The sequence below is a fragment of the Panthera uncia genome (genome assembly GCF_023721935.1).
Source record: "Panthera uncia isolate 11264 chromosome A1 unlocalized genomic scaffold, Puncia_PCG_1.0 HiC_scaffold_16, whole genome shotgun sequence".
Classification (NCBI taxonomy): domain Eukaryota; kingdom Metazoa; phylum Chordata; class Mammalia; order Carnivora; family Felidae; genus Panthera; species Panthera uncia.
This window is the reverse complement of record NW_026057576.1, coordinates 25,810,693-25,837,594: the sequence shown is the minus strand read 5'-3', so window position 1 is coordinate 25,837,594 and position 26,902 is coordinate 25,810,693. Positions and strand designations below refer to the sequence as shown.

At 39.7% G+C, this 26,902-nt stretch overlaps 1 protein-coding gene across 1 annotated transcript in view; it reads right to left on the bottom strand.

Annotated features, from left to right (window-relative positions):
* The window catches only part of ENOX1 (ecto-NOX disulfide-thiol exchanger 1), a 424,170-nt gene that overhangs the window by 354,591 nt on the left and 42,677 nt on the right, over positions 1 to 26,902 (bottom strand). Inside the window, exon 2 of the mRNA XM_049647316.1 lies at positions 20,286 to 20,418. The gene's annotated coding sequence lies outside the window, so the exon portion shown is untranslated. The remainder of the gene's footprint in view (positions 1 to 20,285; positions 20,419 to 26,902) is intronic.

Here is a 26,902-nt window from a genome sequence, read left to right as displayed (position 1 = left end):
TTAATACATGTTGCCCATTTAGCCCATCCCTCATTCACCTCCCCTCCTGAGCAACCCTCAGTTTTTTCTCTTTCATTAAGAGTCTCTTATGATTTGTCTCCTTCTCTTCTTTTTCCCTTCCCCTATGTTCACCTGTTTTGTTTCTTAAATTCCACATATGAGTGAAATCGTATGGTATTTGTCTTTCTCTGATTTATCTTGCTTAGCATAATACACTCTAGCTCTACCCATGTCATTGTAAATGGCAAGATTTCACTCTTTTTGATTGCTGAGTAATATTCCAGTGTGTGTGTGTGTGTGTGTGTGTGTGTGTGTGTACATCTTTATTATCCATTTATCAGTTGTGTACTCACTTTCTCCCTTCAAACTGAGAGAAGCTGAAGAAGGATGGTCTTCCAAAGATGCCCACAGCCTAATATCCAGAACCTTTGGTTATGTTACCTTATATGGCAAAATGTTTGCAGATATAACTTAATTGAGGGTCTTAAGATTATCCAAGTGGATCCAGGTAGATCAAGGTAATCACAAAAGCACTTCCAAGAGTCAATGTTAGAGTGATTTTGTGATAAACACTTGACTGGCCATTGCTGGTTTTGAAGCTTGAAGGGAACCATGAAGCAAAGAATATAAAGAGCCCCTACAAGCTGGAGGAAGCAAGGATGATTCTCCTCTAGAGTGTCCGGAGGGAGTATAGCCTTGCTATGCTGATTCCTTGATTCAACCCAAAGAAACCCGTTTCAGACTTACTACCTCCAGAATTGTAAGATGACAATTTTGTTATTATTTTAAGCCACTAAGTTTGTAGTAATTTGTCACAGCAACAATAAGATACTAACACTACCAATTCTCTCAATTACCACTCTGCCATATAACTTCCCAAGACCTATTGATTCTTCCTCCTAAATTCTTTACGGGCCTTCCACCCCATCTGTTCTTATCTCCATGGGTACTCTCCAAGAAGGAAATGCATTGTGAGTCTTTGCGGGTCTTCCTGTGTCTCCTCAGGCCACTGCCTCCCCCAACTCTAAGTTGGGCAATGTCAGACTTCAAACTGTCCCCAGAAGATCCTTATAAAGAAAAAAATATGATTGTCTCAAGTCACATGGCTCATTGTTGACAACAGAGTGACAATAAGTTTATTTATCTGGTAAAGTGCCTTCATATTGTGACACCCACCTAACCATCCAATTTTAATCTCTGCCCTCTGTCCAAACTTGGTGCCCACCCAGCATTCCATGCGAACATGATACTTAATCTTCACTCTGAATAATGGTCTCTTAGCACCTGTCTAACAGGCAAACTCCTACATATCTTTCAATACTAATCAACTGTGTTGGCAATCTCTTGAGAGTGAGCTCCTTAAAGGCTGGGACTTCTCCATTTCTTTCTCCACAATGCCTAGCCCGGCCCTCACTCTCAACAAACAGCAGGGACAAGTTTTGCCTTCTCATGACCACTAGCATAAAGATAGGCTCTTTCTCCTAGTTTTGGCTCATATTTGACTTTGGAATTACTGTGAGAAGTAACCCAGTAAGACAACATACTCCTATACTTTCAAGGAGTAGGCGCTAGGTTTGAGAACTGGTACTAGAACAACCAGCCCTGGCATCATGGCCATTGCTTCTAGTTAAGAACTTCACCCTGAAAGGCACGCTTAGGACAAGAGGCCCCTATCAGTCCCAATTCTGCTACAGATGAAGAGTGACTCAAAACCACTCTTATGCTACCCCTTTGCCCTCCCTTCTCAGTTATAAAGAATTCCAGTTTTCGGCCAAGAAAGTTTTTGTACTTTCAAATCATTTCGTTTCTTTACTCTTGCCCACTTCCAATTTCCTAATATTTTGTTGAAAATGTGGAGATGAAAATTAGACTCAAATACGGGCTTTATCAACGTTGAACACTGTGAGTGGATTATTTTATGATTCTTGTGTGTTACATTATGGTTAATGCAACCCCAGATCGTGTTCTCCTTTTGGATAACAGCCCTATATTGCTGACTCATATCCCTGAGTGACAGGGTGAGAATGGCTTTTTACCTGCAGAATACTTACCTGTCAATTCCATTCTTTATGATGGCTAGGATAATCTATCAGTATTTTTTCCCCAGAAATACAAAAACCTCACACTTCTATAAAGAACTGCCTAATGCACTGCAGTATAGCTCACCTTGACTTGATGTTCCACTCTATAATTGGAACCATTAGACTCAAATCAAAGCCTCCCAAAGTTCTGTAGCCATTTTCTTCATTTTTAAACATATGTTGTTATATTTATCTGGGTAACGATTTAATTCAAAATTTAAAAAAAATACACGCTATTCTTTAATTGTCAGTTTAGAAGCTATACTTCATTTTAGAAGCCATAAACACTAGAAATAATGATTTAGACTGACCATGTGGAAATGGTTTCAGGGACTAGCCTCTGATTCCATTAACTTCTGTGCATTTTTCCTTTTAAATCTACAATGAGAAAGACACAGTTGAGAACAGAGGATGCTTTGTAAATTAATCTGCCTTTCTGATAAAGCAATGGAAATAGACGCTCAAATTACGTTTCTGAAGTAAAATGGGACAAGATAAACAAAATATTTCATTTCTAATTGGCTCCTGGGGAAAAAAAAATCTCAATGAAGATTAACTATGTTTCTATTAATTTAAGTAAATTAGTTCATTTTACTTTTTCACACTGATGTGATAAAGTTGAAGCGTGCACTCTTAAAAAAAATTTTGACATACTTTAAAGACAGATTTAATATTATCTCATTAAAACAACATGTATAAATGAGTGGATTTGCAGTGGAAAAATCTGGATCACAATCTGAGCTCATTTGTTCACTATCAGATCAAAAAAAAAAGTCACATTACCCCTCTAGATCTGCATTTCTTTCATTCAGTAATGGCAATTAGGAATCACACTCTGTAATGTTTACACCTTATCTTCCTTCCTCTCTTGTGAGTATGGCTGAGAAATCCACACTACACTTAAAAAAATAAGATCAAAATACAAAGCTGTAATGGGGACCAGTACAACCTGTAGAAAAGGAGCTAGCACTCCAGTGTAGAGAAAGTGGAAAATTTGAAGCTGAAAGTCTTATTTGTCCCCCTTTTCTAGGGTTTCTGAGCTATAGTTTCCTCATCGGCCCAACAGACTGATGGTGCCTGTTTTGAGATTTTGTTCCTACAGTGGAAATGCTAATCAGAATCTTGAACAAATACATGATAAAAACAGGGCTACTCTAGTGATGCAGATGTGTGGATGGAGGGTCTTGCTCACTCTAGCTCAGCCCCAGACACACATTGTAAAATCTTAAAACCAACAAATGAGATTTAAACACGGTTGTTTCTAATACTAAAGTCTCAGTGTATCTTAACATCGTGCACTTACCCAATATGTGAAGAGAAAGTGGTATTTTAGAGGCAAAAAGCACTGTGTCAGACTTGTATTTCCAACTGTTGTTGGACTAAATATTCAGGAAAGCTACCCTGTCAAAAACACCTACATGTTGGATAAATTATAACTAGCTTACATATAAACACATGGCAGAGTTCTCTAGAAAACAAGGGAAGCTAACAAAAACTGGGACCCACAAACTAAAATCATAATGTAAGAAAACCCTGAAGCTAAAGCTTCCCTGAGGACAACTGACTAAACCAGGCACCCAGAGTTTATATATTAATGGGAGAAAAAGAGGGCTATTAACCCTGAGACTCCTAAATTCAACTTGTACTTGAAGAAAGCTCGCTCTCAGTGTGTGTGAGCACTGGAAGCTAACAACCTCAGAGGAAACAGATAGAAAGTCTACCTGTCCTGCCTGTTCCCAGGATAAAAAATGTAATCATGAATATAATAAATAATAGTCTTCCCTTAAAATCTATACCAAGAGACTAGATCTCACATGGGTGTGGTGTTCAAATTTAGACTACTTCGGCTGTCGGGAAAACCGCAGGCCAAATAACTAAATAAAAGCTGTCCTAAAGCACTCTCTGATGCCCAGCTGAAGAACAGGCAAGTCTGTTCTGGAGAAAAACCAGCATCATTAATGCTTTAGTCATCTCAGGCTGCCATAACAAAAGTACCACAGACTGGGTGGCTTAAACAATGAAAATTCATGTTCTCACAGGTCTAGAATCTGGAAATCTGAGATCAGGATGTCAGGATGGTCAGGTTCTGGTGAGGAGTCTCTTCCTGGCTTGCTCAGATGTAAAAATAGACAGTTTTTGGAGATTAAAGAGAAAATTTTTTACATTAAAAACTCAGGGATACTTGACGCCACAAATGAGAACACAACCAGAAGGAAAAACCCAGAAGACAGACTTGAGGGACCAAGCCAGATTATAGTGCAATGTGGCAAAGAACACGGAACATGTGGAAGAGAGGTTATGAGACACGGACGATAGAAAAATGACAAGAAATACATCATAACCAGAAGTTTCTTTATCCAAAGGTACCATAAAGAAAGTGAAGGGTTAACACACAAACTCGGTGAAGGTAAAACCCACAAAGATCGTTAGTTTGGGATATAAAGAGAATGCCTCTTGATCAAAAGATAAATAACCCAACAGAGAAACAGGCAAATGTCGGAAACAGACAGTCGAGGAGGAAGAAACACAAATTCAAGCAGACATTTCAAAGAGGAAGAAACACAAATTACCATTAAACTTAAGAACAGATGCTCAAATAGTAACTAGAGAAATATAAATGCAAACCATGAGATACCAGTTAATACCCAAGATTGGCGAGGTGGAAGGGATTAGAAAACCTGTAGTTTCCAGACGCTGACAAGAATGCAGAGCACTGACAACTACTGGGAATTTAAATTTGTACAACCACTTCAGAGAACAATTTGGCATTACATCTGAAGATGCACATAGCCACTGACTAATCATTTCGATCGATTAAGTCTATTTCCCAGAGGAACACTTACACATATGAATCTGACCTGAGAAAGGTCAAAGGTCTTAGCAGCATGATTGTTTGTAAAAGCAAAAAAAAAAAAAAAAAAAAAAGGAAAAAAGCAGCAAAGAAAGTAAATCCAACTATGAGGAACTCAAATGAAGTCCATCAAAAGATCAAAAACTTTTGGAATAGTCATACAACAGACTATTTCACAGCAGTGAAAATTACTGAATTGTAGCTACGCTAATCAACGTGGATACATCTCAGAAAAATAATGAGTTAAAGAAAAAATAGAGTATGACTCAATATAAACTTATGTAACATAATCTGTTGTGTACAGATGCATGCATGTGTAGTAAAACCCTAAGACAGAACATTGTCATCACAAAAGAGTGTTTTGATGGGAGACAGAGGCGAGAGAAAGAGTGGTGAAGGGGACATAGGAGGTGTTCGATTTCTTGCTGATATTCCATTTCTTCAGCTGAGTGGCACACACACAAATACTGTTTCATTCTTTTTTCATAATGTAAATATATGTTATGTATTTTTGATTGTATGTATAAAATATTTCATTAAAATTCTAAAACGAGCACTGGGGAAGGGAGTGAGCAAACTCTGACCAAATCCGGGGTCCTGAGGAGATGTGTCTCTCGTTCCCTCCCACCTGTGTCTCCTCTCAACCTTAAAGGCACATCTAACAGGTTCCACCCACGAATCTTGCCAAAGGATTATGTGATAATCATGGTTTGTGCTAATAAAAGTTTGAGGTAACTGTTCCAAGGGAATCTTTGAAGTCAAAAGACCAGCTTAGGCTTTGAAGCCTTCCCCATCACCTGCCCATCTGCCCAGAGGCACCTTCCCTCAGCAGCCGCCCCTACACCTGGCTCCCAGTGGAGGGGACTACAGGATTGGCCTTCAGACCACTTCAAACAGCTTCTTGGAGCTGCTTCCAGAAGGCTAATTACTCCTAATTACCACAACACTCTCGTATACATTTTTTATGGTGTATGGTCGGTAAGTTTGTAGTCATTTATCATGCTGGCAAAAAATGTGACTTGAACATCTTTTCGACTGGATATAAAATGTACAAGGACTTCAAGAAAGTGTACCAGTCCAACTTCTTGTAATTTGATTACCATTTAAACATAGTGACTTCTGGGGGCCACCTGGGTGGCTGGCTTAGTCGGTTAAGCATCTGACTTCGGCTCAGGTCATGATCTGGCAGTTAGTAAGTTTGAGCCCCGTGTCAGGCTCTGTGCTGACAGCTCAGAGCCTGGAGCCTGCTTTGGATTCTCTGTCTCCCTCTCGCTCAGCCCCTCCCCTGCTGTGCTCTCTCTTTCTCTCTCAAAGATAAATAAATAAGCATCAAAAAATAATAATAAACATAGTGACTTCTGAATTCAAGACTTTTGTTACTGGAGGTCAGCTAATCAATGTTTTCCTGAAACACTCGGTCTTTAAAACATAACTCAGGACATGCAGTAATTTAAAATCTTGAGCATTGGGGATGGGTAAAAAAAAAAATGTGTGATCAATTTATGGGAACATTCATGTGGTCTTATTCATAGATGCTTTAAAATAAAACTATCGTTGTACTTTTTAAAATAAAAAGACACAGAATGGAAAAAGAAATACTAGGGGGAAAAACATTAAGAACAAGGTCATTTGATTTATGCTTGATTAACTTTTGTATTTACTAGGATATCAATATCAATTAGTATGTGATTTATATTAATCAAAATTAGTTTGGATTATCAGAATGCAAAACTTACTGTTATAGATTTTTCTGCAAATACAATCTAAATGAAATATATTATGGAAGGGAGGAAGGGAGGAAGGAAGGAAGGAAGGAAGGAAGGAAGGAAGGAAGGAAGGAAGGAAGGAAGGGGGAAAAAAGGAAGAAATTAATAAGACTTTTGCCAAAGACAGCCTACATGATTCAACTAAGTCAACTTATGCATTGATATCTGGCAGAGTGCTAGCCTCCTCTGTGGTGCACAGAGGTGCACAGATCCTAGAAACACTAATGTTTATCATAAACTCTCCTAAAGTCAAATTTGGATCTGATGAAGCCAATGGTTATTTAGCATTCTGAAAATCGATCTTCAGTAGAAGTTCCTAGTAATGATTTTTTTGCCAGGTAATCATACAAAAACAATTTCAGAAACTGCTGAAGTTTTATTTAATATTCTGTATCATCAAAGTTTTCAAAAAACATCAGTAGCTATCATAATAGTTATTCAGTAACAATATTTGGCTAGAGTTTCATACATTAACAGAATAAAAGCCAACTAATTCCAAGAATTGCTAGTCTAAAATTTTTGCTAATAGTTATTTTAGAGGAGAGTAACAATCTAGGGTCTGATAGAGACTATGTCCTAGAGCGACTTCCAGGAAGTTTATTTATCTTCCTGTAGCTTTTGTGGACTTATTTCATTGGCAACAAGGAGATTCTACTGTTTTGCCCAAAACACATGCTCAGGAGTACACATATCCAGGGCGAGGGACCAAAATGAAGAAATGATTCCTTAGCCTTACCTCCTGATGGGGTCTGAAAATTCTTCAGGGATTGGGTGAGTGGGGAGAGTGGGAGTCTGAGATTGCAGGAGGAGGCCCCTTCCATATCAGGGGTAGCTGCAAATTCCCCATCTTTGCTCTCCTGGTTCCCTGCCTGTAAAGAAAGCCTTAAAATAAAACAGAACAAGAAGCCCTGCAAAGTTCACCTGGGAGGTGAAGAGAAATGAGGAGCTGCTACAGAGAGTGTTCCCCACTCAGCAGGAATCGGAGTTGGGGGGGCACCTCACCTACGAGGACCCACCTGGATTTGTAATTCTGCTGCCGACCCCGACTGAAACAATTCATCAGCCTTCTCTCAGGAGGAGGTCTTGGACTATTTAAAACCCAATTCATAGCAAGGGTGCTGAGTAAATATTGGTTTTCTTAACTCTTCCTCCTCCTATTGTCAACTCAATGACCTATTTTGCACAGAGGAAGCTGAGCGAGTTGAAAAGTACACTGAAACTGGCATTTCAGCTGGGCGAATCCACTTGGGTTTTTGGACTGGTGTCCAGTCGTCCTGTCCTCTACAAGGTCGGCCAGTGGTTGTGCCTTGACGTGACCTATTCGCTATCACAGAGCCTCATCCACACCATGCCCCATTTGTGCTTGGGTGGATGAAAGCGTGTGGCATTGCAGAGAAAGAGGGCAGAAGAAATTCTCCCGGGATGCACTACATAATCCGCTCCTTCAGACATCTCTCCTCTCTTTGCAACCTGGAATGCAGTATCCAGAAGGGTGGCACAGTTCCTTGACTGTCTGCGAGTGGGAATGGCAGTGGTGAAAACGGCAGCTGGCCTGGGTCCACAGACAGAGGTCATGTACTACTTCTCACATGCACTGTTAGCTAGACTGCACCTGTCTGGTGTTAACAGTATGAATATAGATTAAGCTGTGTATACACACACACACACACACACACACACACACACACACACTATTCATCAAGTATTTGAAAAAGATAGGCAATGTAGCAACAATTCCTGAATCCTCCTTTTGTCTATTTAGTACTTTTGTTCAAAAGGCTAATTAGTTTTTTTGTTTAAGTTGTAGGAAGAGGGGGCTGAGGTTGACACAGGACCCACAGCATCTTATCTTTGGCTTATATAGTAGGCGGTTAGGATATGCCAGGCACTGTCCTGCCCTCCGTTTCCTATCTCACTGGATTTTCATCATAACCTTGGGCAGTAGGGGGTTAGTATGTCCATTTTACAGATGAAGAAACAAGTGCTGGGAGGATTTAGATGACTGCCCATGGTCCCACACCTATCTATTAGTAGAGCCAACATTCAAACTCAGGCCTGACTCCAAATCTCATACTGAAGATTAAAGCACTACTCATTGGGAAATGGCGTACATGTGGTGTTCACGGAGGTGCCCGTTTCCCTTCGACAGAAACTGCTGCAGGGACGGCCAGCCGCTGTACGTCTGCATGCACCATGGCTTTCCTCTGAGACCAGAGTTCTCTGGGGCTGAGCACGGTGGGGTACCAGCACCGGCCCATTCCTACCAGACCCAGGATTGCCTCTAAAACTCTAAAGCTACTCTCCAATGTGGTGGCCATTAGCCACATGTGGCTATGGAGCACTCGAAACGTGGGTAGTGTCACTGAAGAACTGAATGTTTATTTTTATTTCATCTTATTTAATTTAAATCTAAGTAACCCCAAGAGGCTCTCAGCTACCACGCTGGGCAGCACAAACACAGAACATTTCTGCTATTGCAGAAAGTTCCTGTTAATCTGCACTGTCCTAAAAGGACAACTCTCGCTTAGGGAGATCATCAGGGTGAACTCTGTACAGATCCAAAAGGCAGGTAAAGAAAGATTTACCTCAGAGACACTTCCTTTTGAGGCAGTTGTCTCAAAAGGAGCTGTGGTTGGAAGAAGAGCTCGGGTGATCCATCAGGAAGGTGGGTGGAGAGCAGATAGGTGGGGGATGTGGACCTCAGATGCCTCTGAGACACCCCACCCTCTTGGGGCTGGACCCACAGCTGGGGAAAAAGTGATGCTGCAGACAGGGGAGAGGAGCATTCCCAGGTCAGAATGGGACTTAGCGGACAGGATTTATGTTGCTATTGAGTGACTTGGAACACTGGGGCCCAAATGAGCAAAGGTCTGAGAAGAACGGAGTCTTACAGAGTAGTGCCCAGTAGGACATTATTTACAGTTTTCTCCTCTTCAGTTTCTCCTTGATTATCTGACTCTGATTCCCTTACTGAAACAACAACAACAACAACAACAACAGCAACAACAATAACAACTTACTCTCCCTCCTTTTCTTTTGCCCTCCGGTCACCAGAAAAAATATATATGTAACTGCAATAAACATTTTATTTCTTCCATGTATTAGACTTTTATGTTCGTTGTTCTTCACACAGATTAATTGAACGTTAGAATTTTTCTTTCTCGAGAAGAGCTAACTGCTCTTTTTAACATGTATTATGGCCCTCAGTTAACATTCCTTTATAGGGTCATTGGGTCAATGGCAAGGGCAGGCTACACCTTTTTACCTTCATCAGAGGTATTTTCATAGGAAAATATAGGCTAACATTAGCTTTCTTGTATAAAATAAAAATACAACTCTAGTGAAAATCAAATATATTTATAAAATATGCATATACAATTTCACTTATTGAAGAGCTATCATCAAGGCAAAGATCTTTCCTTTTTTTTTTTAATTTTTTATAATGTTTACTTATTTGAGAGAGAGACAGAGACAGAGACAGAGCATGAGCAGGGGAGGAGCAGAGAAAGACACAGAATCCGAAGCAGGCTCCAGGCTCAGAGCTGTCAGCACAGAGCCTGATGCGGGCCTCGAACCCACAGACCTTGAGATCATGACTTACGCTGAAGTTGGAAGCTCAACCAACGGAGCCACACAGGCGCTCCAGCCAAGGTCTTTTCTTAAAACAATCAACTTCGGGAGCTACTTGCAAATTAGTGTCTGTTTTCTTCTTTACCGTAGCCTGAATGGATACCCAAGCCATGAGACAGGAAAATGAAAGATTCCTATTGACAGTTTTAAGCTCCGAAGTCTCAGTCACCAGATACGCTCTTATTAATGGGCTCTATGAATTCTTTTTCAGGATGCGTGGAATTAATCAGTTCATCTGGAAAGGCAATTGGGGTATATACAACTTGGAAACACAGACTTCAGAAACACAGATGTTCTACTGAATCCTCACTTGCATACTCTCAGCTAAATTCAACCTCTGAGCTTTAAAAAGATTTTCTAAACTGTTAAGGACAAAAATAAATAAATAAAAATAAATGACATTATACATTCACATCTGGCTCTGTCACCAGTTAGGGCATGCTATCACAAACATTAAACATCTGGGCAGGGGAACAGGATCTATTTGGGAGCCCTTGGCTACCATGACAACTGAAGTGCATGGTCTCTCAAACCGTTCAGTCTCTGCTCATCTACTTTTGACACGACTGCAGTCGCCTAGAGTAGGCACCATTGTAAAACACCAGTCAACATGGTAAGTACTATTTATGCGCAGAAGGTAAGCTCCTAGGGGATGCTTCTCCTGCTTCTGCACGACTTTAATACTAGGGATAAGACAAATCCCTTCTATTTGCGCAATGCGGTTAAAATAATTCGGATTTTATGGCTTTTAGGCATGGAAGTCTTCTATTTCTGCATGAAGATATCGCTCCTAGTGAAAAAGTCTTAATGAAAATGGTGAAAATTTGCCACCACCCTTCTTTCTCCTATGAAGAAGGAAGACTTCCTTCTGGATGTTCAAAATTTTATCGGCATTTTAAATGGCATAGAATACGGACAATAATAATTATAGCTTCCATGTATTAATGCTTCCTGTACATTGAATGCATAATGCACCTTGGACACAGCATTTTTCATTTATTCTTCAACACTACCTGTAAACTGGGGGCGCCTGGGTGGCTCAGTCAGTTAAGCATCCGGCTCTTGTTTTTGGCCTCATGGGTTTGTGAGTTCAAGCCCTGCAGCGGACTCCAAGCTGACCACAAAGCTTGCTTGGAATTCTCTCTCTCCCTCTTTCCCTCCCTCTCTCCCTGTCCTTTCCCCGCTTGCTTGGCTAGCTCTCACATGTTCACACACACACTCTCTCTCTCTCTCTCTCTCTCAAAATAAATAAACTTAAAAAAAATATCTGTTAAACTTAGTGTTATTATTTAGACTTCACAGTTTTGGAAACCAGACTATAGAGAAAGGTACAACATTCAGTCAACAAATATTTACAGAGTATTATGTGGCAGGCTCTGTGTTATGCACTAGGAATATAATGGTATGAAGGTTTAGATCATATCCCTACCTTCAGGGGGCTTATCATCCATGGGCAAGACTTGGCCTTACCCAAAGGAAAACAAATAGCTAGGGAGGGACACAGGCAGAAACAGAATCTGAGTCTGACCTCGAAACAAAGCACAAAACCTCGGGTCTGACGGACTTCTGTACCAGGAGCGTTGGGAGTCCTCTTTGACTCACCTCTTCCCGTCACACGATACATCCCATCAGCCAGCAAATCATGTTGTTACTAGCACATAGTTAACTCCAGGATGTGACCGCATCTAACCACCCTGGTCTAAACCACAGCCATCCCTCACCTGGGCTATTACACGAGCTCCTAAAGAATCTCCCAGTGTCTGGCCCTTATTCCATTTATTCTCGAGACAGCAGCTGCCTGGGTCTTGCTACACTGTGTAGTCACACCGCGTCACCTTTCGAGTCGAGACCCACTCGGGTCTCACGGGGCGTCAGAGAAAGAGCAAATCCTTACGGTGTGCCGCGGGCCTGACTCAGGGTGGGTCCCGATCGCTTCATCTCCTGCCCCCTCACTAGCCCTGCTCACTCTTGTCCGGACGCATGGGCCTCAGTGCTTCCCCTTCCAACGTGGCCGGTTGCCTTCTCACTTCATGACCTCATTTCCCTCTGCCTGGAACCCGCTTTCCTCGGTATTCGCACGTTTGCTCCCTCACTTCCTCTGGCCCCGACCCAAGTGCTCCGATCTCCGCAAGGCTCCGTCTGATCACCATATTTATGATCGCAGCCCTCCCCTAACATTCCCTATTGTCCCTTCCCTGCTTTATTATCCTCTGAAGTACATAGCACATCTGGCACGTTACATAGTCTATTTATTTATTCTGTATATTGGCTACCTCTCCCAGCTCTTCCTAGCTCCAGATAGTCTCAAATTAGACACTGATAATTAGGCCATCCTTCCTCCTGGGAGCCAAATGACTAGCATAGCGCTCTCCTCTTAAAAATATATGCCCCCCCCCAAAAAAAAATACTTCATGAAGCAGAGATTTTGTCTATTTTGCTCAGTGCTTTCTCCACACGACCTGTAGTGCTCGGCACGTTGCAGGAGCTAAAAATTTGTTGAAGGAATTAATATTTTACTGTATCTCCTATACTCAAGCAGACTGAAAGAGCACCAAAACCCCAAAACACTATTTTCAGAACTGCTAAAAACACATTTGTGGGTGAAAAAAGCCTGGCCGTGTCCCTGAGCCTGCTTCACCCACTCCACCCGCACGGTTCATGAGCAGAAGATACAGGCATTGCCAGGGAACCTTCATCTCTGGAAAGACTTCCAACGGACAAAAGGCAAACGGTAAATTGCAAAAAAGCATGATGCAGCTGTTTTTCATTTTTATTGTAACTTGTTCAAACAAGTTGTTAAGCTGCAGGTGACATGGAGTGCTATGTATAAAATTGTAGGAAAAGGCGTGAGCCCCTTTAAAATACACTATTTAGAATGTGAAGCTGTTTTGTTTGTTTGTTTAGGGTTCTAGGAGTAGTTCAATAGGAATTGGGATAGAAACCCCAAGCTGACAAGGAGCTATAGAAGAAAAATGCTTTTCTCTCTCTTACACCAAGGATAGCTCTGCGGTAAGTAAAAAACACTGCTATTAGAAAGGGAACACTGTGCTAACCCACTTAAAAGTGTTAGTAGGATCTTAGCTAGGTTTAAGTGTAAATACTTGAGTGTTGGTGAGCTTACTGAATGCCAGGGAGGCGGGCAGATTTCTGTTGTGACTATGGGACAGTTTGTAACAAGGATAATAAAGTCAAGGTACTGGACCATCTGTGCAAAGTTCCCCTCTTATAAAAAAAAAAAAACACCTCTTTTTCCTTATCTTGGAGTTATCAATATATTCTAAATAACTAATCTGTAACTATATATAACTTATTAGTAAAATGTTCTTTATGATCTTCCTTACCAATATTGCTGGCAATAAGTTAATATATCCTCTGGTCACAGAGGGGACTAATGTGTGTATAGCGCTTTAAAATCCCTCAAACCCACCAAACATACTCTTTCATATGATCTGACCAATAATTCTGTAGGGAAGATCATAACTTTGTGCTTGCCACCAGCGAGAGCAAATGTGGTCACTGACATCCTAGTTCACCGACTCAAAAACCTACGGCTCTTGGGGCACCCGCAGGGCTCGGTTGGTTAAGCGTCTGACTCAGCTCAGTCACAATCTCACAGTTCATGAGTTTGAGCCCCACATTGGGCTCTCTCCTGTCAGTCCAGAGCTTGCTTCAAATCCTCTGTCCCTCTCTCTCTCTGCCTCTCCCCCACTCATTCTCTCTCTCTCCGCCCCCCATAATAAACAAACAAACAAACAAATACACAAACACACAAACAAAAAACCCTACTGCTCTTTCTACCATGTGATGTAGATTCTCATGAAGGATAATCTGGTCTCTTCAAGGATGCATGTTAGGCTTGGGTAGAAATTCAGGTAGAGGCGTCTTATAAAAGATCTGCAGTCCTCATCCCTAACTTTGATCTGGCTAAATCCCACCTTGAGCTTAGGGTACTGCATGGGTTTAAGGCCAGCAGCTTCTAAGTCACTGAGCTGAGAACCTAGTAGGCAAAGGCAAGACTAGGAGAGCCTCTGCCTGGCACCTCTGATGCAGAAAGGTAGAGAATAACTCCTTCGTGCGACCCCACCATTACAATATCTTCCTCTGTTCAATGTTCCTGAAAAACTTCATAGAAACATATCTTTTTCATTACCAAAGACACTTCTATAACTGAGTCCTTAATTCAGTACATGAAAACATCATCTTATTTTGAGGGTTGAGAACGGGTAGGAGTATGGTTAGAAAGATATACCATTTCTGGTTGAGTACCCTGATAATAGGAATACTGGATTTTAAATAATGCAATTTTTTTTCCTACAAAACTTAAATTATTTCTATTCTATTCAGTGTCACAAATATTTTACCTTCTATGTGAAAAACATTGTGCTAGGTGTCGAAGGATAGAAAGATGAAAAAGAGATTATTTCTTACCTCCAGGAATCATCAGTCTAATGAAAAGAATCGAAATCTTTCTAGAATACATTTTACTTGTATCTACCTTCTTTAAAAGGGCATACAGAACATTTCTTTGGTGACTTAGGGTCATCATTATGAACATCAGCTATTGTCCTGGGCCACATGACAGGCACAGTGGTAGTTAGAAAACAATGAGGCATAGAAACTAAGGGCTACTGATCACAGAAGTTAACCAAGAACTTGCCTTCTGCCTTCTTGAATTGGGTAGATGTACAGATGGATGGATGGACAGGTAGATGGATGGACAGAACAACAGACACATAGACAGAAATACCCCTGATGTCAATTGACTTTCTTATCTTTTCCTGTTTTTCCCATCTATGTATGAACTAAAGTCCTGCTGTTATGGCAAATGTGCTTTGGGCAAGTATAAAACTGCCTTTAGCAGCCACTGAGGCACAGGTGGCCTACAACCGAGCATCCGCAGAGTCTTCAAAACTGGCTCATTATTTCTTCTTGTCGGGCCTCTTCTCTGTCCCTACTGTCGGTTCCCCACCTCCCTTTATCCCTGGAATTTCCACAAGGTTTGCAACCACCCCTACTAATCTGTGCCCGGTACTCGGCTATGCAACACTCTCGGTTCTTCTCAACCTATAACGGGCACTGCGTGCCCAGCAGAGTGCTGTCACAGAGCGGGCACTCAGGAAATGCAAGCACCTAGTTCCCATTCACAGGCCAGTCTTTGATCTTTCACTGTGCCCAGTCTCTTTGTCTTTCATATGATCAGGTTGATACGTACAGATACTGCTCCTCTTAGGGCTCAGCAAAGCACGTGGTCACAATCCCTCGCTGTGTATTTGTGCACATCTGTGAACAAAGTTTTCTTTTTTTCTTTAACCCTTGAGTAAGACACTCACTATGCTTGCAATAACTCATTTGTGGCTGAACACTCTGACAGCCTAAAAGTGCCTTATTATTTTCATAAATTTCCTCCACCCAGTGGTTCTAATTTAATAAAAGAGTCACTTCTGCGTTATTTATATTTTTATAAATAGTTTGCATTTCCATTATAATGAATACACACTGGGTTTTAGTTATGTTAGTGTGGCTGTGCAATTCACTTTCTAGAAGCAGCATCACCACCCTTCCAATGCTGCTGCTTCTCATCTAATGATGACAAACCTCTAGAGGACATGAAAGCCTAAGGTTCACATCTAAAAGGCAAAGCAGGGGCGCCTGGGTGGCTTGGTCGGTTGGGCGTCCGGCTTCGGCTCAGGTCATGATCTCATGGTCCGTGACGTGAGTTCGAGCCCCGCGTCGGGCTCTGTGCTGACAGCTCAGAGCCTGGAGCCTGCTTCAGATTCTGTGTCTCCCTCTCTCTCTGGCCCTCCCCCATTCATGCTCTGTCTCTCTCTGTCTCAAAAATAAATAAACATTAAAAAAAATTAAAAAAAAAAAAGGCAAAGCAATCACAAAGCATGATTATTTCCACCCGTATAACTCTATACTTGCATCTGAAAAAAAAAAAAGGCTCTTATTTATAACATAAACCACATCATGGAATCCTTTTATTTTCATCTCTTTGCAGGCTCTCATTAAAGCTAACACACATAATAGCATTAAAAAGTGATAGCTATTGCATTATTATGGATTAATGTAAGGTGCATTGACACAAATACTAAAAATGACCATTACAAACACAGAAAAACATTACTCCATCATACTCTTAGGGACTTCATTTCTGTAAGATTTTTTCCTATCTCCTGTTCATCCAGGGTAGAGCCAGAAAAATTAGAGTCTCTGGCTCAAACATATCTTTACTAATAGGATTGTTTTCTCAGGAATTAACTTTCTATGACGCCCCTAGTTTTGAAATTTTACACCCTCTGATAAGTATATGAAAATCCCAGCATTTCACTTTGACCCACTTCAAATTTACATGGCAGAGCTCCAAATGCTGAGAACTGCATAGTGCCCATTCTTAGCACATGATATCAACCATCTGCCCTGGCCATCAGGACAGAGTCCAGATATTTCTCCCATGTGATATTATAAAGGCAATGTGCTCTTGACATTTATGTAATTTTTTTTGGTGAAATTTGCAGGTGATAAATGGATTCTAGCTTTCTCAAACTGGGACCTACCTCACATGCATGTGAGTACTTTTCTTGTGCTGTAGATCAACTGTATGTGTGTGGGGGGTGGGGGGGGGTGGGTGTGTGTTTGTGGTGAGCAATTTAACAGAGACTGAATCATGTGAGTGCCCCCAGAAAAGCTAAAGATTCAGTAACGATTCAAACTGTTATTTTTTAAGTTTTTACCAAACATTTATTAAGTGGAACTGGAGGAAAGTTATTTTGTATTAACAAAAGTGTGTGTCTATTTATGGTGAGTTAACAGAGTTATTAGTTCATGTACATGAATGAACATATCACTTTCACATGCTTCAACCTCTTTCATTTCACAACTATTTGGTATCTCATTACTGGACAGAATTAGTTACTTATACTCCCCCGGGAAGTGATAACTTACACAGATACAGTTACAAAGTTAAAAAATGGATTTCAAAGTTCTTTTGTTTGTTTACTTTCACATTGTCTTTTTTTTTTTTTTTTGTCAAAACATTTTCCAGTTTTCTGTGGTCCTTTTTTCTGTTTAGTTTTCTTTTATGATTTACCAAACAAAATTCTCAGAAATAGAGATTCAAAATAAATGTACAGTATTGTGACTGTAATTAATAATATTGTAATATATATTTGGAAGTAGCTAAGAGAGTATTTCTTAAAAGTTTTCACCACAAGAAAAAAAGTTTGTAACGTGTATGGTAATGGATGATAACCAGACTTATTATGGTAATTGTTTTCCAATATATATATATATATACACATATCGAATCACTAAGTTGTATTCCTGAAACTCATGTAATGTTGTATGTCAATCATATGTCAATAAAATAAATAAATTTAAAAAAAGAAACCACTCATTTCCAGTAAACGGACCTATATAAACTACTACTCGGTGTAAGAATTTCAAGTATGAACTGCCAAATTCAAGCGATTCTAAATCAGGGTAGTGGTGTGGCTTGCCGTAACACTATGCAAAATATTCAATAGAGAAATTCCTCAGTGCCAAGAATTTTTTGTTATTGTTAGGAAAATATTCATCAGGGATAGTTCAACAATGGCAACAATTCTTATTGGTATCTCGTGCCCACCCCTGTGAGGGAGCTGGAACAAATGTCGTATTATCAATCGCCTAAGTGTTACATGTGGAAACCTGAGTTAGCAGGTGCCATATTTGCCATTGATACTAAGGATACTCCACTGGCATACGGTGGTGCCCGGGGAAGCTGCCATTCCTTAACCCAGCTCTGTCCACCCAGACATGCACGTGCATCCACCAATCCATCAGCGAGGCATCAAGAATTACCACACTTAAGAAGAGTAATCCTTCAGTCTAAGTGTTTAAATGCACGATGCTAAACGTACACTGAAGGATTTGAAGCAAGGAACTTGCAACTATGACTCGGTCACACATCTGGTTCAGCCCTGTCCGGATGTCGGAATGCATCAGTCATTTTGGATTTATTCATAATGAAAGAAATCAAGTCACAACCCATGTGGTCTCAAAGGTCTACTTAGATGATGATGAAGACCTATGATACTCCCTGAAGTATGGCAGACTTTCCAAGCTTATTAAGAATATACGTTTCTGACATTTTAAATATCTTAAGTCAGTGATTTTAGCCCCTTGGGCAAAACAGTGTTGCAGCATGTAATTCAGGTTATTTCCACAGAGCCAGTTCAATCTCAAATCATCATTTCTAATGCATGCTTAGCAATGCTACTTGTGTGAAGTCACTTTGCACAGCAGTGCCAGCAACCACACAATGTGACTTCACCAATTTCTTTGTACAGTGCACAAAACAAGTAAACCTCTCAGCAGTTGGGAGCTTTGGCCAGAGGCCTGGGCTTGCCCCTGGGGGGTACCTCGTTCTTCTTCATGAATTCCAGCACAGTCATCTTGCTTCTCAGCCTCACGCACTGGCCTCGTAAACAGATTCCCTAAATGATCCCCAAGATTCTGATGTCACATTCGGAGGGGACGCTTGCTTTTCTTTTTTGCCAATTCTGCCATTTTTTAAGTCATTCCTATCCAGTCAATCACTGTCAAGAGCCATCAATGAATGTTAATGCTCTGTTATTAAAGAATTCTTGGTAACTTGTTTCATAGGGAGAGTTGGCCAAGGGTGACCATGGGAAGGCAAGACAAACAAAACCCATTTCAACCACTCCAAGTTGATTTCTGTGAAACACAGAGAATCGACTGATGTCCCATGCAGGCTCATTTTGAGTAAAGTGGCGTGTATTACAGCCAGAAGGGCAAATGAAGTAACTCTCACAGTGAGCAAACCAGTTAACAGTAGCAGAAAATGTTAGTGGTGCCTGGGTGGCTCAGTTGGTTGAGCATCCGACATCAGCTCAGGTCATGATCTCGTGGTTCAAAAGTTCAAGCCCCGCATGAGGTTCTGTGCTGAGAGCTCAGAGCCTGCAGCCTGCTTCAGATTCTGTGTCTCCCTTTCTGCCCCTTCCCTGCTCTCTCTCTCCCCCACTCTCTTTCTCTCAAAAATAAATAAACATTAATTAAAAAAAAAAAAGCAGTAGTAGAAAATGTTAGAAGTGAAAATACAGATGTAACCCAATGGATTACCCTCATACTCTTGTAAGTTACTAGTATGAGAGTATTATATTTAAGGCATATCGCCCCACACCTGTTAGGAGGGCCATTATAAAACCAAACAAACAGAAGATAGTGAGTGTTACTATAAATGATTGTAAAATGGTGCATCTTCTGAAAAAAACATGATGGAGGTTCCTCAGAAGATTAAAAATACAACTACCATTTGAGACCAAACAATTCCATTTCTCGGTATGCATCCAGAACAACTGAAATCAGGATCTCAGAGAGACATCTGCACACCCGTATTCACAGCAGCATTACTCACAATAGCCAAAAGGTAAAAACACCTATACTTCTAGCCACAGATGAATGAACAGAGAAAATGTGGTGTATCCATTCAAGGGAATGTTACCAAGCCATAAAAAAGGAAATCCTGAATCACGCTACGACATGGATAAAACCCGAGGACATAATGCTGAGTGAAATGAACCACTCACAGAGAGACAAATACTCCATGATTCCACTTATATGAGGTATCGACAGTAGTCCAACTCGAAGAAACTTTTGGTGTTTTATATATATACAACCAATATATATATATACATAAACAATAGTCAAAAATACATGGATCGGCTCTCTCCTAGGGATGCACAAATATCAAAAGCAGGAGCAACAGGGCACCTTATGCTTTTCTTAGTTTACCCTGAGGGTAACAAGCCCTATCTCTATGATCACTGGAGTAGTGTTCGCCGGAAAGCAGCCTGTTCAGAGCCCTATGCCCCCTCACTGCCCCACCGAGCATTTGCACTTAGCTTCACAGCACAGCGAGTGCAATGTCAAAATCACTACGGAAAGACTCTTTACCTTGGTGCGAGGAACCTGGGAAACACTGGACACCGTCAGCTCCTGAGGACAGTTCCCAGAAGAGGCCACAGGTCACAGGTGGGGCGGGCTGCCGGCTGGAACGGCTGTCGCTACCAACAGCATGCCCTAAACCCTGAAACGGAAGAAACCACGTGCGTGTGACCAGGGTGGAACAATTCTGAGTCGTCTCCTTTTGTAGGTTCTTAAATTCCTGCAGGAACATCGCACTTACTGTTTCACCCGTGCTTCTGAAGGCAGGCTGGAAATGGAAACTGTCTGCCTGTCTCATGTACTCATAAACACTTCCTCAAAGCAGTGTGGTTTCTTCCTCGGCACCTGTGCTCACTTTCTGGCTCTTACTCCTCCACTCGCTCACTGTCCTCGGTTGTGTCACTTGCTTCAAGCAATCCAGGTCCTACATTTAGATTCATGGCTACGTATCCATCAGCTGTACCTAAGAACCACTAGACTGGCACATTCCCCTGCACCTTATATGTGGAGGGCAGCTTCTGAGGAGGGGATGCTGGGGACAGGATAGCAGGTGTGGAGCCTCGCTCTGCATTTGCCAAGTATGGTCTGCAGAACAGCAATGGAGCCATCAATGGAGCGTGCTAAACAAGCAGGTTGCTAGACTCTACTCCAGAACTACTGAATCAGAGCCTGCATTTAACAAGATCCCTGCATGAACTGAATGTCGAATGGACGTTACAGTTTGAGAAGCTCTGGTGTAAAATCTGAATATATCTGGAGCCAGATTTTAGAATTCAGGGAGGGGGTATCGTTTCCATAAGTGCAAGGCTACTTCTAGAATAAGGAAATAAATACTATTAATCAAATATTTATTTGTGGGATGCATTACTTACTTTCTTTGAAATAAGAGGAATAAATAAATCCAATTATTTTACGGATAGGGCCTTAAAGCATCATCAATAAGTTTAATAACCTTCCACAATGAGACTTAAATACATACTCTTTTTCTTTGTATTTTAATGAATCTTTTCATAAGGCATAGTTAAATCGTATTAGTAACAAATAGGCGTGTTATCATAATTTAATAATACTGAGAAATAATTCCCCCCAAAAGGGAAACAGGGCATAAACAGGTGAATTTTATATGAAGTCAAAGGAATCTAAGTGCTAGAACCCTCCATTTCCACATGCCCTTACAGGGACCAGCAACTAACATGCTATTAAAGTCTTTGTTCTTTTTCTTAAAGGCAGACTCAAAAACTATATAACTTTGAACCTCCATAAAACCCGGAACCATCCCTGGCCTAATTAATTATGAAAACCATTTTTAACTTTGGAATATACCACTTTTTAGTTTATTTCAATATACTAGAAAATACCTCAAATTATATCACAATCATATAGTCTACAAATGAAAATAACTATTGAAAGAGGACCTGGAAATAATTCTGCTCATAGGTAAGAGAAGTTCTTTGTAATAAAAAGATTCATATCTTTCAAAGTTATCATGTAACACCATTAAACTAAACAAATACATGGTTTATTCATACTTCTCTTCCGCTCTTCTTTTTCTCCCAAATCAACTAAAAAACCTGAATATTGCTGGGGGAAGGGGAATAACTAAAAGAAATACACAAAAATACCTTCTGGGCATTTTTGTTTACTTCTGCTTTATTATTTTCTTCAAGTATTACAAAGTCATATCTACCTCTGCTTGCTTGCGTGTTTTAGCAAATACAAAAGGTAAAACAAAAAAGTTTTAAAAAATACACAGAAAAAATGAGATAAATTCCGCTAACACTTTAGTGTCTCAAACTATTTAGATATAGATATTTTTAATGTGATTTTGAGTGTGTATATTTGTGTGTATTTGTGTTTACATGAGTTGAAGAGATCTGAAAATTGCTATTTCATCCACCAAACTCCTCATATAGTTTTCCAGAGAAAGAAAAACAGCCTTGCCTTTTATATTTGGCTACAATGTATTTCTTATATATCATTATCAGTTAAATGATCTCTCAATGTTGGGAACTTTGTTTCTGATGTTTCATTTTTATAAATAAAGCTATTGTGGAAATGGCTATAGATGTTTCCTCTTACATTTTTCTCATTCCATCCTTAGGATAAATACCTTTAACAGAAATTGTTAAATACTATTTTGAAACATATTACCAGTTTGCTTTCTGAAAAGTTTTATCATTTACAGCAACATCAAAAGACTTCATTAAGAAAAAAAGTGTCTGCCATGAAAGTCAAAAAATGTGTTTTTGTTTTTAAAACTGCTTTATTAAAGTAAAATATGGGGGAGCCTGGGTGGCTCTGTTAGCTAATAAGCATCCAACTGTTGATTTCAGTGCCAGTTGTGATCTCTCGGTGAGTGAGTTCAAGCCCCACATCAGGCTCTGTGCTGATGGTGCAGAGCCTGCTTGGGATTCTCTCTCTCCTTCTTTCTCTGCCCTTCCCCCTGCTCTCTCTCTCTCGTTCTCTCTCTCTTGCTCTCTCAAAAATAAACTTTAAAAAATAAAGCAAAATATGCATACAGAATAGTGTACAACTTAATGAGCTATCACAAAGCAAACACACCCTTGTAGTCCCAACCAAGGTATGGAATATTAGCGGCATGAAAGCCGCCTCATGTCCCTGCCAGTCATTACTCTACCCTTTCTCTTGAAAAGAAACCACCATCCTGACATTTAACACCATGAATTGGTTTTGTAAATTGCTTCTTTAGCTCAATATTAGATGCACAAAATTTATCCATGCTGCTCATTTTATCTACAGTTCACTCACTTTTGTTTGTGGGTAATAATTATGCAAATATACCACATTTTGCCATTCTCTTGTTGAGATGCACTATATCATTTAATGTAGTTTACATATTTGGGCGCTGCTGTTTTGGTCATACAAAAAAGTAAATTTTTAAGTAAACTTACATGTATTTAACATATATATTAACCCATCAATCTTTTTCTTTTGTTATTACATTATTGGTGCTCTCCTTTAAAAATCTTTTCCTTGGGGTGCCTGGGTGGCTCAGTCAGTTGAGCCTCCGACTTCGGCTCAGGTCATGATTTTGTGGTGCATGGGTTCGAGCCCCATGCTGGGCTCTGTGCTGACAGCTCAGAGCCTGGATCCTGCTTCAAGTTCTGTGTCTCCCTCTTTCTCTCTGCCCCTCATCCACTCATGCTCTCTCTCTCTCTCAAGAATGAATAAACATTAAAAAAAATTTTTTTAAACTTTTCCTACCACAGGATTATGAAATGTTTACCTACATTTTCCTCTAATACTTTTTTCATTGTTTGTATCTTCACTTCACTTGGAATTTACTTGGATGTAAAGAGTTAAGTAGTTGTATGTCTGTTCATCTTCCCTCAATGGGTAGGCAATTTTCCCAAGAACTTTTATGAAATAACCCATCTTTTCCCCCTGCTGTCATAAAATGCTTCCTTTATTATATACTAAATTCCCAAATATATACTTGAGTCTCTTTCTGGATGTTCTCTTATGTTTTTAAAACATGCTAATATATTCTTCAATTGGTCATGTAAGTACAAAGTATAAAATTCAAGAGGAAAAACAGCGTATAAAGATAGTAAATAAGGCTTCTTTCACACCTGCCCACCAGACACATAGCTACTCTTCTCAAGTTCGACCATGGCTTTGAGTCATTTGTCTACCATTCCAAAAGTAATCTGTGCCTATAAAAAAAGTAAATATACACTCCTGGGTATATTAACATGTCTTTAAAATAGCATAGCAAAGCACAGTTCTAGAGTTTGCATTTTCATATAAATCAATTCATCCGTGCTATCTCATCCTTTGTAATATCTGCATTATATGAATTTATTTAAAACCTATACCTCCTGATGAACTAAAACACTGTGTGTCAGTCATCTTTTGCTATTATCGGTAAACCTGAAATGAGTATCTATGGGTAAATCTCAGAAGTACAATTCAGGATTGAAGTATATGTGTATTTTTTAAACTACACACTTTGCAGGGTGCCTGGGTGTCTCTGTTGGTTAAGCATCTGACTCTTGATTTCAGCTCAGGTCATGATCTCATGGTTTGTGAGATCTCATGGTTTGTCCCTTGTTGGGTTCTGCAATGACAGCACGGAGCCTGCTTGTGATTCTCTACCTCTCTATCTCTCTCTCTCTGCCCCTCCCCTGCTCTCTTTCTCAAAATAAAATAAATAAACATTAAAAAAACTATTTATTTTGAAATAATTACAGATATATGCTGTTGTAAGAAATAACACAGATATACCCTGTGTCACTCACCTAGTTTCCCCCAACTGGTACCATTTTACAAAACTACAGTACATTATTACAACCAAGATATTGACTCTGATACAGCTGACATACCGAATATTTCCACCGCAAGAACGCTTCATGCTGCCCCTGTGTAGCCATACCCACTTATCTCTTTCCCCTATCCCCTTCTTAACCCCTGGGGACCACCAGTCTATTCTCCATTCCTATAATCTTGTCATTTAAAAATGTTACATAAATGGAATCATGCAGGATGTAACTTGTTGGGATTGGCGTTTTTCACTCAGCATAATGCTCTGGGGATTCATCAAGGTTGTTGCCTGTATCAACAGTTCATTTCTTTTTATTGCTGAGTACTATTCCATGGTATGGATGTATTATAGTTTGTTTAACTATACACTGAAGGACATTTGGGCTGCTTCCAAATTTTTGGCTATTAAAGATAAACATGCTATAAACATTTATGTACAGGTTTTTGCGATCATAAATCTTCATTTTTCTGGGATAAATGGCCAGTAATTCAATTCGTGGTTTGAACGGCAGTTGCAGGCTTCGTTGTTTAAGAAATTGCCAGATTGTTTTCCCAAAGTGGCTGTGCCATTTTACATTCCTACCAGCAATGTGTAAGTGGTTCAGTTTCCCTGCATCTTTGCCAGCATTCGATGTTGCCACTAGTTTTTATTTTAGCTATTCTGCTAGGTTTATAGTAAGATGCCATCGAGATTCTAATTTGCGTTTCCAAAATGACTAACGATGTCCAACATCTTTTCACATACTTATTGACCATCTATGTACACTCTTTGGTAAAATGTCTCTTCATGTATTTTTCCCATTTTCTAATTGGATTATTTTTTTATTATTGATTTCTTAGAGTTCTTTATATATTCTATGGTACTAGACTTTTCTAAGTGGTTTGCAAATATTTCCCCGGTCTGTAGCTTCTATTTTCATCTCTCAACACTCTTTCAAAGTAAAAAAAAAAAAAAAAAAAAAAAAAAAAAAAAAAAAAAAAAAAAAAAAGCTAATAATTAAGTCCATTTGGTCGATCTTTCTATGAACCATGTTTTTGTTGCCAAGTCTAAGAACTCTTTGTCTATTCCTAAATCCTCCAAATTTTCTGTTTTATTCTAACACTTTTATAGTTTGAAGTCCATGACCCATTTTGAGTTAATTCTTACATAATGCATGAGACTGAAATTGAGGTCCATCTTTTCCCTATAAAGGTCCAATTGCTCCAGCACGGTTTGTTAAAAGGGCGTCTGTCTCCACTGAAACGCATTTGAACCTCTGTCAAAAGTCAGTTGTGCACATTTGTGTGGATCTTCATCTGGGTTCTCTGTCCTCTTCCACCAGTCTATCTATCCCTCCACCAATACTACAGTCTTGATTATAGCGGCCATAAGAATCGGGTAGACTGATTCCTCCCATTTTGCTTTCTTCCAAATTCATTTTTTTACTTTTAATATTTTAGTTTAGTTAAGAAACAGTGCAATATTGGTTTCAGAAGTAGAGTTCACTGATTCATCACTTGCACACAACACCTAGTACTCATCACAAGTGCTCCCCTTAACTCCCATCACCCATCTAGCCCATCTCCCACCCACCTCCCTCTATGTACCCTCAGTTTTCAAAATTCTTCAACTATTCTAGTCCTTTGCTTTTCCATGTAAAAATTAGAATAATATTATCAATATCCACATATATCTTCCTTGGGATTTGGATAGGAATTACTATCAAAACTTTCATGTATCTCCTTCGGGAGAATAGACATCTTCCGCTCCATGAACATGACATGTCTTTCCCTTTATTTAGACCTTTTGTTCTTTCATGTGTACTGTGCAGTTTTCAGCATACAAATCTTGTACGTGTTTTGTTAGATTTATAACTAATTATTTCTTTTTTGAGCAATTATCATATTTTAAAATATCTGTGTTAATATGTTCTGATATTTTTATATTGAGCTTATATTCTGTGACCTTGCTGAACTTGACTTACTAGTTCTGGGATTTATTTTATTTTTTAACAAATTCTTCGATATTTTCTATGTACACAATCATACCACCTACAAATAAAGACATTTATATTCTTTCCTTCCTTCCCAGTATCAGTGCCTTTTCCCCCTTTTCTTGCCTTACACTGTTACATAAGAGTGCTAAAAGCAGATATTCTTGCCTTGCTCCCAACCTTAAAAAGAAAGCATTAAATCCTTCACCTTTAACTAGGATATCTATAGCATTTTTTGAAGATTACCATATATCAAGTTGAATCAATCTCTCCTAGCCCTGATTTTTTATGAAAGTTTCTTGTGAATAGGTGTTGAATTTTGTCAAATGCTTTTTCTGTATCAATTGATATGGTCATGGGTCTCCTCTT